Here is a 12,510-nt window from a genome sequence, read left to right on the forward strand (position 1 = left end):
TGTACCTTGTAATTTGAGATTTGATCATGTTGAAACTGTAATCATTTTCACTATTATATGTTATTGAAATAATATACATTATTAATTTTCTTGTAGCTAAACCCTTTGATTTTCTCCTTTTTTTTAATAAACAGTGCTGCTATGTATGTCTTTATGTATGTCACCTGATACACATGTATAAACATTTATTTAGGTATATAATTACAACTACAATTGTGAAATCATATGATATGAATACTTTCAACTTTATAAAAGAATTCTAAATTGCATGTTTAAATTAGTTGTACCAATTTTTTTTTCTTCCATCAGCATTAATGAAGAGTTTCTTTTATCCATTGGTCTGCCTCCTTACCAACACTCAGTATTCTCTGAATTTTTAATCTTTCTGAATCTATAGCTGCTCTTCCCCTGTCTTAAAGGTGTTTTTTTTACTACTCACTTTGTAAAAGCACCCTCACAGCATTCATAGGTGATAAAATCCTCTTCCATTGCTACACTTACCACTTACATTTCTGTGGCTTAAAGATGCATATTTTCAGCTGAGACTTTTCTGCTCTAAGTTTTATATCTACTTCAAATGGTTTTCTTGAAACCTACTCTGACATATTTCACAATTAATGGAATTTCATGGTGTCCAAAAGTGCAATCATCTATCTCTCCAGAACTGTTCTTCTTCCTCTGATCCCTCACCCAGTAAATTAAACCACCAAGCATCGAGGCACCCAAGTCAAAATTCTGGACATCATCTCTCAAGTCCCTTCCCTCCTTGACCAAGGCCATGCACTCAGTCACTAAGTGCTGTTTGTTTCAGTTCTTACTGATATCTCTAATCCACTTACTTCTCTATATCCCTGTGGAAAATGCTTTACTTCCAGACTTAAATAACTTCTGGACATCAGACAATCATCATCAAAACAGTGCAGGGGGACATTCTGGTAGAGACCTGTCCTATTCACCTCCCAGTGTGGAAAAAAGTCTCATTACTGTTATATGAAAGACCTGAGAAATCATCCATTAAATAAACTTAAGTATACCTCGATTAATTTGATAACATTTAAAAAAACCCACAGTAGATTCATAAAAATAACAAAATTGAAGTAAAGAACAACCCTGCCTCTCTTGGTATAACATGCATGAGGATTCCACTTTCATAGTAGCATCTCTACCCAGCTAGTGTCTTGCCCTCACTTCCTTGTTTACACTACAGATGCTTGCACAGGTTTGCAAACTTAAGTTTATGTGTTCCTTACTCTATTTTGATTGTTCAACATTTTGGCTGTGTTTACTTTTTTTGATTAGCAAAATATGATCAATTACAATTTATTTAAAAACAAAAGTATCTTTCCTGAAATCTTTCCTGAATGCTCTCTGTAATTATGCCTCCCTAACAGCCTGAAACCACTGGTTATCTATCTTCTTGTTTCTTTACTACAATTCTTTTACTCTCCCTCATTCTTCTTCACATTCTACAAAGAAATGTTTGAATACAATTTATCTTCCCACATATGTCTGTTTTCAGGGAGAAAATGTACTAATCATACAAGAATAGTCTTGTCTTCATATAAATGAATAATTTATAGTACGTTCTCTCAATACATTATTCATTGAGATTTGATGTATACATTAGTCTTGTTGAGTTGTTTTATATATAGATATGTATTTATATATAAAACAATATATGAACATATAAAAACAATGCATACAAATATCCTATATAATAAAAGGCTAATCTGCAAATAGACTGAATGGCGGAACAACTGGAACAACCGAATAACCGGTCGCTTTGACGTGCGCTGGCCACCAGGGGCATGTGTGGAACATGGCAGGCGTCGGTGGTGGCGGGATGGTAGAGCAGGTGAATATGGGGGGGGGGGGCACCAGACCAAGGCGGGGAGCCAGTTGCTGCCATCGAGGTGAGCCTCTGGTGGTTATTGAAAAATCTTTTCTCCTGTGTGCCACGGTCCTGCCCCGTGCTCACACCTGCTGCCAATGCCAGCCCCACTTGCACCACTGCTGGCGCTGGAGCCACCCCTCACACCCACTGCCAGCGCTGGCCCCGCTCACACCCACAACTGGTGCCAGAGCCGCTTCTCGCACCCACTGCCGGTGCCTGGCACTTTCCTGATTGCTTGGCACCATCAGTGGGTACGAGTGGCAGCTGCCAGGCCTGATTGCCCCTCAGGGCTTCTCCACCTTCCCCTGCTTCTGAGGGGCTTTGGGGCAGCAGCCGCTGCTCTCACCCACTGAAGGTGCCGGCCCCGCTCGCACCCTCTGCTGGTGCCAGCCCCAATCTCTCTGCACCTTCAGTGGGTGTGAGCGGTGCCAGTGCCCTCAGTGCATGAGAGCAGCAGCGGCAGCCCCTGTGCCTACCACAGCCTCATGGCCCACAGTTCCTTTCAAGGTGCATGAATTTGTGCACTGGACCCCTAGTATAACTACATATGAACACACAAACACACTTGTACTCACACACAAAGTCCTGAGAAACAGATGGATCCATTCATCCATCTAACTATTATGCTAATTATATTACTTAGGGCATACAACACTTAGCTATTTTGACAAACAAATCCCCAAATATTAGTGACTTAATCCAACTGAAATTCATTTCTTGATTATGCAAAATCACATGGATTATTCAACAGATGGCACCACCTCCTTCTATATATTGTGGTTCTGACATCACCAAGAGCTCCAGTGACTTCCACTGCATCAACCCAATTCATTGGGAGAAGGGGTATGAGAGTGTGAATAACTGCAGGTGATGATTTTGATTTTAATTTATTTTCGAATCAGCCAAGAGCAGAAATGACAGACATTAAATCCACCATCATTTTGTCAAAAAGCTGCATGCGAAGCTGGCGAATGTTATCAAGTGAGCGTCAAGGTGGAAAGGGGACTGAGTCTGGGGGACAACTAGCCAGTCTCTGCCATGGTGGAAAAGCAGTGGGTTGGGCTCTTGGTTGTATTAAATCATCTATCCCAGTGATGGCGAACCTTTTGAGCTCAGCGTGTCAGCATTTTGAAAAACCCTAACTTAACTCTGGTTCCATGTCACATATAGAAATTTTTTGATCTTTGCAACCATAGTAAAACAAAGACTTATATTTTTGATATTTATTTTATATATTTAAATGCCATTTAACAAAGAAAAATCAACCAAAAAAATGAGTTCGTGTGTCACCTCTGACACGCGTGTCATAGGTTCGCCATCACTGATCTATCACATCCATTCTTGGAGCACAATCTCCATTGAAACCTCAATACAGTTATGTACCCCTGGCACTTGGATACTATCTTTATAAACCCAATATTTCCTTCTAATTTTTTTTAGAAGGAAGAGAGCACATTACTCAGTGAGTTTGCATTCATCCTGCTTTCACATCATTATGTATAGTCTTGGCTGAAGAGTAGTCACTAATTGTTTGCTCAGTTGTATTTTAAAGATTGCATAATGGAATGTATTCTTTTCTGAGTTACCTACTTGGAAAATATTTTTATATGTTGGTATTTGTATCCATATGGTGGTGTCTAGCTAGAAAAGCAGAAAAAGATTAATAATTCAAACCTAAAAAAAGGACTAGAAAAAAAACTGGTAGAAGACTGAATTATTCAACTATTTTTCAGGTTGGTTTCCACAATGATCAGATTCACAAGATTTTGCAATTTCCTTTTCCATATATTGACACTATCTAACTCACTCAATTTTGGCTCACCAAATGTTCACATATGTATAGAATAACACTTTATAGGTTATTAGAATTGTAAGTAATTGAGATAATTTGGATTGATTATAATTGTAATATCTACCCAGTGAATCTGTTCTGAGAATAACGCATGGTTTCAATAAATCATGCCACAAACCTCAATGTGGTATAAATAAATCAATGAATTTTTTAGTGTTTCATAAAGTTTTTTCTCTCGCCAAACTATTTTCTTAAGAAATATGCCTTCCAATGTTTCTTCCATACTTCCACAAGAGAGATCTACCTAATATATAAATTAGTGGCTCCATCTGATTACAAAATAATAGACCTTTATAACCCTGCCCCCTGATAGTCTATATCTTGCATGGCATAATATAATGGTATTGAGTTACAGAACAGGGTAATATGTTGAATTTTTCTGCTATTCTCTTTATTTAAAATTCCTTTTCCCCTTGAGTGAGTTTCCAATTCCTACCAATCTTTCATAGCAGGGGTGCCCCCTTCCCAATGAAGCTTTCTCTTATGCCCCTCCTCCCATTGGATGAATATATTTCCTTCATGTATGTTCCCTATGCAATGTATCATTTTCTTTTGGATATTACTTTGTAATGTATCTCACTATTCTCCGAGATTATAAGATCTTAGAATATCATTAATTTATCATATGTTATCCATGATGATATTCCTAATACAAAGTAGGTGCTCAGTTAATATTATTTGTTGAATTGAATGTAGCTAATAAAACATAATGTATGATAGGATAGAGAAGCACTGTCGAATATTAGAAAGACTATTGAAATCTATATTTGATATACATAAATAATGCAGAGATCCATATACCTATTGCTTAAAAACATTAGTGATCATAGTTTGGATTCTGGCTTCCAATAATCAACAGCAGTTCTTAAGCAAAACTGATTATTGTACCGGGTTTCCCTGGTAAAAATTTGCTCTAGGTTTGAAACTATAATAGTTAAAATTCCTCCTCTCTAATCACTAAGAGTTGACCTGGCTTTTCATTTTATTTTTAAGATGTTTTTATTGATCATTCAGAACTGAAGGTCAGATAAAGAGCTTCACAGATAAGAAAAAGCTAAAAGAGTTCATCACCACCAAACCAGCATTATATGAAATGATGAAAGGTATTCTTTAAGAAGAGGAAGAAGAAAAAGGTAAAGATAAAAATTATGGCCATGCCAAAACCGGTTTGGCTCAGTGGATAGAGCATCGGCCTGCGGACTGAAGGGTCCCAGGTTCGATTCCGGTCAAGGGCATGTGCCTTGGTTGCAGGCACATCCCCGGTGGGAGGTGTGCAGGAGGCAGCTGGTCAGTGTTTCTCTCTCACCGATGTTTCTAACTCTCTATCCCTCTCCCTTCCTCTCTGTGAAAAATCAATAAAATATATTTTTAAAAAAAGATGTTTTTATTAAAATCAGAGAGAGAAATGGAGACGGGGAGAGAGATAGAAACATCAATGATTAGAATGAATCATGGATTGGCTGCTATCTGCAGATCCACACTGGGGATTGAGCCCACAACCTGGGCCTGTGCTCTGACCAGGAATGGAACCATGACCTTCTGGTTCATAGGTGGACGCTCAACTACTGACCTACACTGGACTGGTCTTTCATTATAGAATGTCAGGAAAGAAAAAAAAAATAAAAAGATCTGCTACAGCCAAGACTCATTGTATTAAACAGGCAGAAAGGTAGATGCCTGACATCTCTTATTCTTTGGAAAGAGGCATATAATATTGATACACATATGTACATAGAACTACTTTGCGGATACATTGCTTTTAGAAGGTGTCAAGTTATTTAGCAATTGCTACTGTCTTAGCCACAATAGTCCAGTTGTGTTGTGGTAACAAATTAACTCTAGGACATCTGTGACTTCACACAGGAAGTGTACGTATTTCTTATCCATGTGAAGAGCCCAACTCATATTTGCCAAGTATTTGCTCTGCACAGCCCCTCAGAGGCACAGGCTGACTTTTCAATTCCTACCAATTTTTTATATTCTACCAAAGCAGATGCTCTGACTGCTGAAACAGGGCGGGGGCGGGGGGGGGGGGAATCAAACATGGAATTCTCATGCTACTTTCCAATTCTTTGACACAGAAGTGATATCCTTACTTTCACTCACAGCCTGTGGCCAGGGCTAGCGAGAGGGAGCTAGGGAATCTGGGGCAATAGACGAAACAAATTGGGATCATTGCTAGAGCTGCCACAGCTACCCCATAAGATGTCTCGAGCAATAGCCTGCGTTGTAGTGGACCTCTTCAGGCAGCAAAGGCTGCTTCCTATGTCCTGTTCTGGGACTATAAGTAATCATGACTCCAGGCCATTCAACATATAATAGTCTCTTTCACTTAAATGTAAGCAAAGATCCATAATAAATCTAAGAGGATAAAAATATGTCAGCTATTTATTATTAGAGAAAGCAATAGGATAACTAGTTGGAAAGTTAGCATTACTTACCTAGAGGGAAGAGTTGACTTAACAGGTATATTAATGGTCCAGAAAAAGTACTTGGTAGTCTTAATTTTCTGAGTCATGGGATTTTGTAAAGTAAAAAATGTTGCTAAATGGCCAACGGCCATAAAATGCACATACTCTGAGGTAGCTCATTCTGATGTCCGGGTGTATCATTCTCGGCTCTGCCTTTCACCAGATGTGAGGATTTCATAAGGTACCTAAGCTCAATTCAAATTAGGTTGGATCACTGACTACCTTCCAAGATTTCTTCACCGCTTTTTCATGTTTTCATATCTATGTCTTTGTATGGTATTCTCCTAATTTCCTCACGTTAATCTTCTAGTTCACTAGTTAAATCTTTAACTCTGTTTAATCTGCCTATAAACATTTTTATTTCAATGATTACATTTTTCACATTTAGAAATTCATTGTGTATCTATGTAAAATCTTACTTTATCGTATACTATTCTCCTGATTTGGTTTCTAGTCCTACAAATTATACCTGTCAACATTGTAAGCACCCTTCTGTAATAGTCACTTTCAGATCATTTAGCCATTTTCAGTTCTTGTGCTATTTTTGTTTATGTGTGGACTCTTTTTTGTAATAGTTTATTCCCTTATGTGATCTGTAAATATTTTGTGTGGGTGTACTCCTCTTGGGTTTTATCTTCTGTATGGTTTCTACATATCCTGAATTACCAAAACATTTAGACAGAGTGGCTTTTATTTGGTTTCTATTAGAGATCCCAGGAATTTCTTTGGCTCTATCAGATTCCGTTTACTTTTTATTTTGTGGTGCTTGAACCATGTAGGTATTATAAATTTGATTCCATACCTATATACATGATTGCTTGGGGTTTTTCTGGTTATTTCCCCACCTGAAACCCAGAAAGAAGAAAAGCTTTCTTAACTTTTCTTTGCTGGAATATTAGAATTTTTTTTTTTTTAGATCATGGGGGTAGGTAGTATTTGGGGGGGGTCAAGGGTTCTAGTTTTCTGTATAACTTGTTTTTATGGTTAGATCCCTAGAATCTCTTCACATTTCATAGATCCCTATTTTATCATCCTTGCCTATCATTAGGATTTTATTTCTTTATTTCAAGCACCTGGGGTATTGGTCTTTCTTTAATCTGACTTGGGTATTCATTTTCAATATGTTAACAAGCATCTTTTGTGTGTGTGGGGTGAACCATTTGGGGATAGTCTGCCATGTGGCCTGAGCTAAAAATTTGTTTTAGAGAAGAAGTAATTTCGTAATGAGTGGCAATGAGTGCATATATAGTATATAATTGTGGATGACAAAAAACTATCCCTTTCTATTTCTAGAAAAACAGATCAAAATACTTACCTTGTTTTTAAGTGGTTTATAGATTTGTGCAATATAATTTGTGCAATATGATGTCTCCTGGGTTCTAACTGGAGACATCATAGTCATGTTTTGCATGAAGATCCAAAGGAAAGGCATCTTACATTACCACTCTGACATTTGGAGACCAATTGCACTTACTGGATAAGAAGTAAGATTCATCTAAATAAATATGTCCCTACCTGAATTATTTCCCATCGTCATCATGCTGGACTTTCAGCAGTTGTTGTAAAACAGTTTTTGAGCTTTAGGATTCCTTCAGCAAACAAGTCTGCTGCAGGGAAAACACTAACCTTTCTTGAGGCTATGAGCACATGACTACTGTGAAGGTCACTGTCTTCTGAGGTAAAAATACATGAGGTGTGACAGAGTGATTAGCCTGATTTTTAATAAATATACAATACTGTATTTATTCTAAATGGATTTTTTCACATCCATTGGATAATTGATTTCTTTAGAGTTTCTTGCCTCTAATTAATGCAGAACTTCAGCTACTGCCATTTCCCCAACCCCTTTCTTCACAGTGTGGTTGGAGGCATCTAGATGATTTCAGTTATGAGGATCCTCAGATTCTACAGCACCTCCCCCACCACCACCAAAGTAATTAACCTCCTCTCTTTCATTCCTTGTCTTCCCACAGAATGAACCCTACAGGCTCATTCTCTAGTTCATTACCCCCTTTCGGGCCCCATCATGATCCCTGCTAGCAAACATCTCTTCATTCCTGTGCACCCACTGTGTGCTTCTTCCCTTCCAGTTCCTGTTGCCTGCAGTAGTGCAATTCATTGTTTGGTTTTCCTGCAGATTTTTTTGTTCAATAGGGAAAACACTTAGTTTTTCCCTTTCCTTTTTTGGATTATACTGAAAAAATGGAATAGCAAGCAAGAGCTGCTCTTTATCCATGGTCTTACATGGTCATAGAAAACTGCAGTTAAATTGTCATTTTCAGTACTCCCTACTTCTGTATGACTCAGACACTTGTCAGCCGGGGATTGGCTCCAAAGAAATCCGATTTTCTTAGATTTTCTATCAAAGAGATTCCTGTTAGTTCACTTCTGTCGCATAGCTTTGGCATGCATGTCAGTGACCACAAAATGGACTCAAGGTGGGACCTCTGTCTTTTATTTTTTTTAAAAAGCACACAGTTTTAAGGTGTGAACTTGATGACTCACTTGTTACAAATACAGTATAGGAAGGAAAAAATATTAACTTTTCAGTGAAGAAACTTGACAGACCCCACTTTAACAAAGTGATTGATTTCAGCGTCATTAGTAATATGGACACTGGATTCCCCACTATGATAGGATAAAAGGGCAATCCACCTCCATGGTATACTTTCCCCAAAGCAGTACACCAGGTATCATCCTGAGGAGACATTAAACATACTCAAAAAGAGGGTCACTTTATAAAATTACTGGTCAGTACTCTTAAAATAGTCAAGGTCATGAAAATCAAGGAAAGACAGAAACTGTCACAGACCGAGGAGGCATGATGACTAAATGCAATATCTCATTCTAGATCAGATCCTGAGCAGAAAATTAGTGTGGGGGGGGGGGAACCTAGGAAAAAGCCAAATAAACTATTTTGTTTACATATTAGTATTGTACCCGCATTAAACATTTTTAATATTTTGTATTATTTTCTGAGAGGAAGGGAGAGAGAGATAGAAACACCAATAATGAGAGAATCATTGATCTGTACACCCCCTACCGGGGATCAAGCCCACAACCCGGGTATGTGCCCTTGACCAGAATCAAACCTGGGACCCTTTGGTCTGCAGGCCAATTCTCTACCCACTGAGTCAAACCGGTGAGGGCTAAACGCTTCTTAGTGTCAATACATATAACATGATTTTGCATGATGGAAAGCTTAAGGAAAGCTGTATAAAAGTTACTAATGCATTATATTGTCTTTCAATTATCCTGTAAGCCTAAAATTATTTCAAATAAATATTTCAGATTTCCCTTTAGAATGTGAAGTTCTTTCTATAATGGAAAAGTCTTGTGTGAATGCAGGCTCAGCAGACTCTCCTAGACTTGCTTTTGAGAACTGGACACCTTAGGAGTGATGCACTGTGATTCTAGGATAACCTGTTGTGTTCTGGATAGTTCTCCTGAAGGGGATGCCCTTTGGTTAAGTCAACCATCAAGCATCATCATTTATTGGAAGAGTCTCCTCCCATGCCTGGTGTCACAGCCAGAAGTTGAATTTCCCCAGTGACATGTTTGGATGGAGAAATTTTCTGAAGAGATAAGCACAGAAAATCTGATGTGTAACTTCGCAAGGCTTTTACATTCTCAGTCAGATATTCACCAGAGGCTGGTTGTCTTGAATTATCTCATTCTAGATTGAAACTGTCAGTCCTTTCATAACACGGAATAGTCCATGCTGAATGTTTAAATTGAACATACAGGGGGAAAAGTGCTCTCATAGGCAGAAACACTGATCAATTCTTGTGACATACCCTGTAGCCCACAGTAATGCAAATGGGGCTGGCTGTCAAGCTTCCCCACAAAATCTGATGGCACCAGCCAATGCCAAAAATGCCCTGATTTTCAGCTTATCCTGTCCTAGCTGTTGAAGTGCAAGAATTGTGATGATGTAGCATTTTCTGCCTTCTGTTCCTCCTAGTTCCTGGAGCATCTTCAGTGAGATAGGTATGTGTATTGTGTTATTTCCTTGCATTTTCTTGGAAGAAAATGAGCTCTTCTTTTTCACTCTAGAGGTCTATTTACTGAAAGAATAAATGTCATCTGGCCAGTGTTGCTCAGTGGTTGAGCATTAACCTATAAACCAGGAGGTCAAGGTTTGATTCCTGGTCAGGGCATTTACCTGAGTTTCGGGCTTGATCCTCAGTGTGGGGCGTGAGGGAGGCAGTTGATCAAAGATTCTATTTCTCTCACCCTCTCCTTCCTCTCTGAAATCAATAAAAATATATTTTAAAAAATAAATGTCATATCCCTTTGATGTTATTTTTCTTTAAAATCAGTCATTCCATGCCTGGAATTGCAGAAGCTGATGAATGCTGTGACTATCTGTATTAGAAACTGAATGACTCTGATGGAATACCTCTGTGACATATTGATTTCCCAACCTTTCTAAATAAACGCCTCCCTTACCTGTCTCAGGTAAATAGTCACCTTCTACCCAAGTTCATTTGTATCTGCTGGTCCTCATTCCTCTCTCCCCAGTGTTGAATGTATGTGATGGCGTGAGGGCGTGACAGCCCAGACACCTAATAACAAATGTCTCTTAGGCAAGAATTGAGAAAGGCCATGGGAGTATTCACTGATTCCAGACTTCCCTTACTAAAATAATTGCTCTTTTACCATTCCTATATCCCTTCCATTTTTTTTTCAGGTTATACAAATCTCATACTCTCTACCCTATCATGGTAGACCCATCAACATGATTTTGTTTTTCTGTGCTTCCACCTCTCCATTCAGAGCTGCTTGCCTACTCAGGCAGAAGATGGAACCAATTCTTTCACACCAAGTTGTAAACATAGCTAATGAGTAGGCTGACTATGTTCTAGGTAAATGAGGGGTCTTTTGGTATTAAATGGGGCCAGCAACTAATTGGCGTTCGAGGACAAGAGGCATTGTCCAGGAGACTTGGACATATGGTCAGGCTACTAGTAAAACTTGATGTGATTCTTTTCTCTAAAGAAAAATAAATTAATAGGACAAGAGCTTATGTTAAAAATAATCATTTTAATCATTGAATTTCAAATAGCAACTGTATGTATGAGATTTTGACAACCAAGGGAGTCTTCTAAAAAATGTGTCTATTTTTATCTCCAGCCTTACATATTTTTAGATATACTAGTAATATAGTTTATAACATATAAAATAATAGTTGCTTATATATACACTAGGGGCCCGGTGCATGAAATTCGTGCACTGGGTGTGTGTGTGTGTGGGGGGGAGTGTCCCTCAGCCCAGCCTGACCCCCATCACACTCCAATCACAGGATCGGCCCCTTGCCCAGGCCTGACGCCCCTGACAGAGGTGTCAGGCCTGGGCAGGGGACCCTCATTTCCCCCCATCACTGGTTCTGCCCCCAGCCAGGCCTGATGCCTCTGGCCCAGGCATCAGGCCTGGGCAAGGGGACCATCATATCCCCCAAATCCCCGGCTCAGCCCCCCGCCCAGGCCTGATGCCTCGGCCAGAGGAGTTGACCCTCATCACCCTCCGATCACCAATCACCGGATCGGCCCCTTGACCAGGCCTGAGGCCTCCGGCAGAGGTGTCAGGCCTGGGCAGGGGACCCCCAGCTCCCCGCGGTTGCAGGCTCTGCCCCTGCCCAGGCCTAACGCCTCTGGCTGAGGCATTCGGCTCGGGCAGCGGGGACCCACAGCTGCAGCGGCCCCGCTATTGTGGGCTCTGCTTTAGGCCCAGGCAAGGGACCCCTAGCTCCCAGGACTGCTAGCTTCAACCGTGTCCAGCTCCCATCGCTGGCTCCACCCCTACTTCCTGCTATCACTGGCCAGGGCAGCAAAGGCGCCTGATTCTCCGATTATGGCTGGGGGGCAGGGCAAAGGCGACCCCAAGGCCGCCTTTGCCCTGCCCCCCAGCTCTTAGCTCCCCCCTGGGTTTCTGATCACTGTCAGTGGCAGGGGGCTTCTTCCTGCTTTCCCTTTCACCTCCCTGCATTGTGCCTACGTATGCAAATTAACTGCCATCTTGTTGGCAGTTAACTGCCAATCTTAGTTGGCAGTTAACTGCCAATCATAGTTGGCAGTTAATTTGCATATAGCCCTGATTAGCCAATGAAAAGGGTATCGTCGTATGCCTATTACCATTTTTCTCTTTTATTAGTGTTGACTAGAGGCCTGGTGCATGAAATTCACCTGGGCTGCAGCCACAGGCACCCAGGACTGAGGGTGAGTGGTTTATCCCTCTCCTGGGCTGCAGCCTGGCTGGTCCCCATTCCTCTTTTGTGAGCTCATTTGTGTCTG

This window comes from Myotis daubentonii, chromosome 16 (genome assembly GCF_963259705.1).
Source record: "Myotis daubentonii chromosome 16, mMyoDau2.1, whole genome shotgun sequence".
NCBI classification, from domain to species: domain Eukaryota; kingdom Metazoa; phylum Chordata; class Mammalia; order Chiroptera; family Vespertilionidae; genus Myotis; species Myotis daubentonii.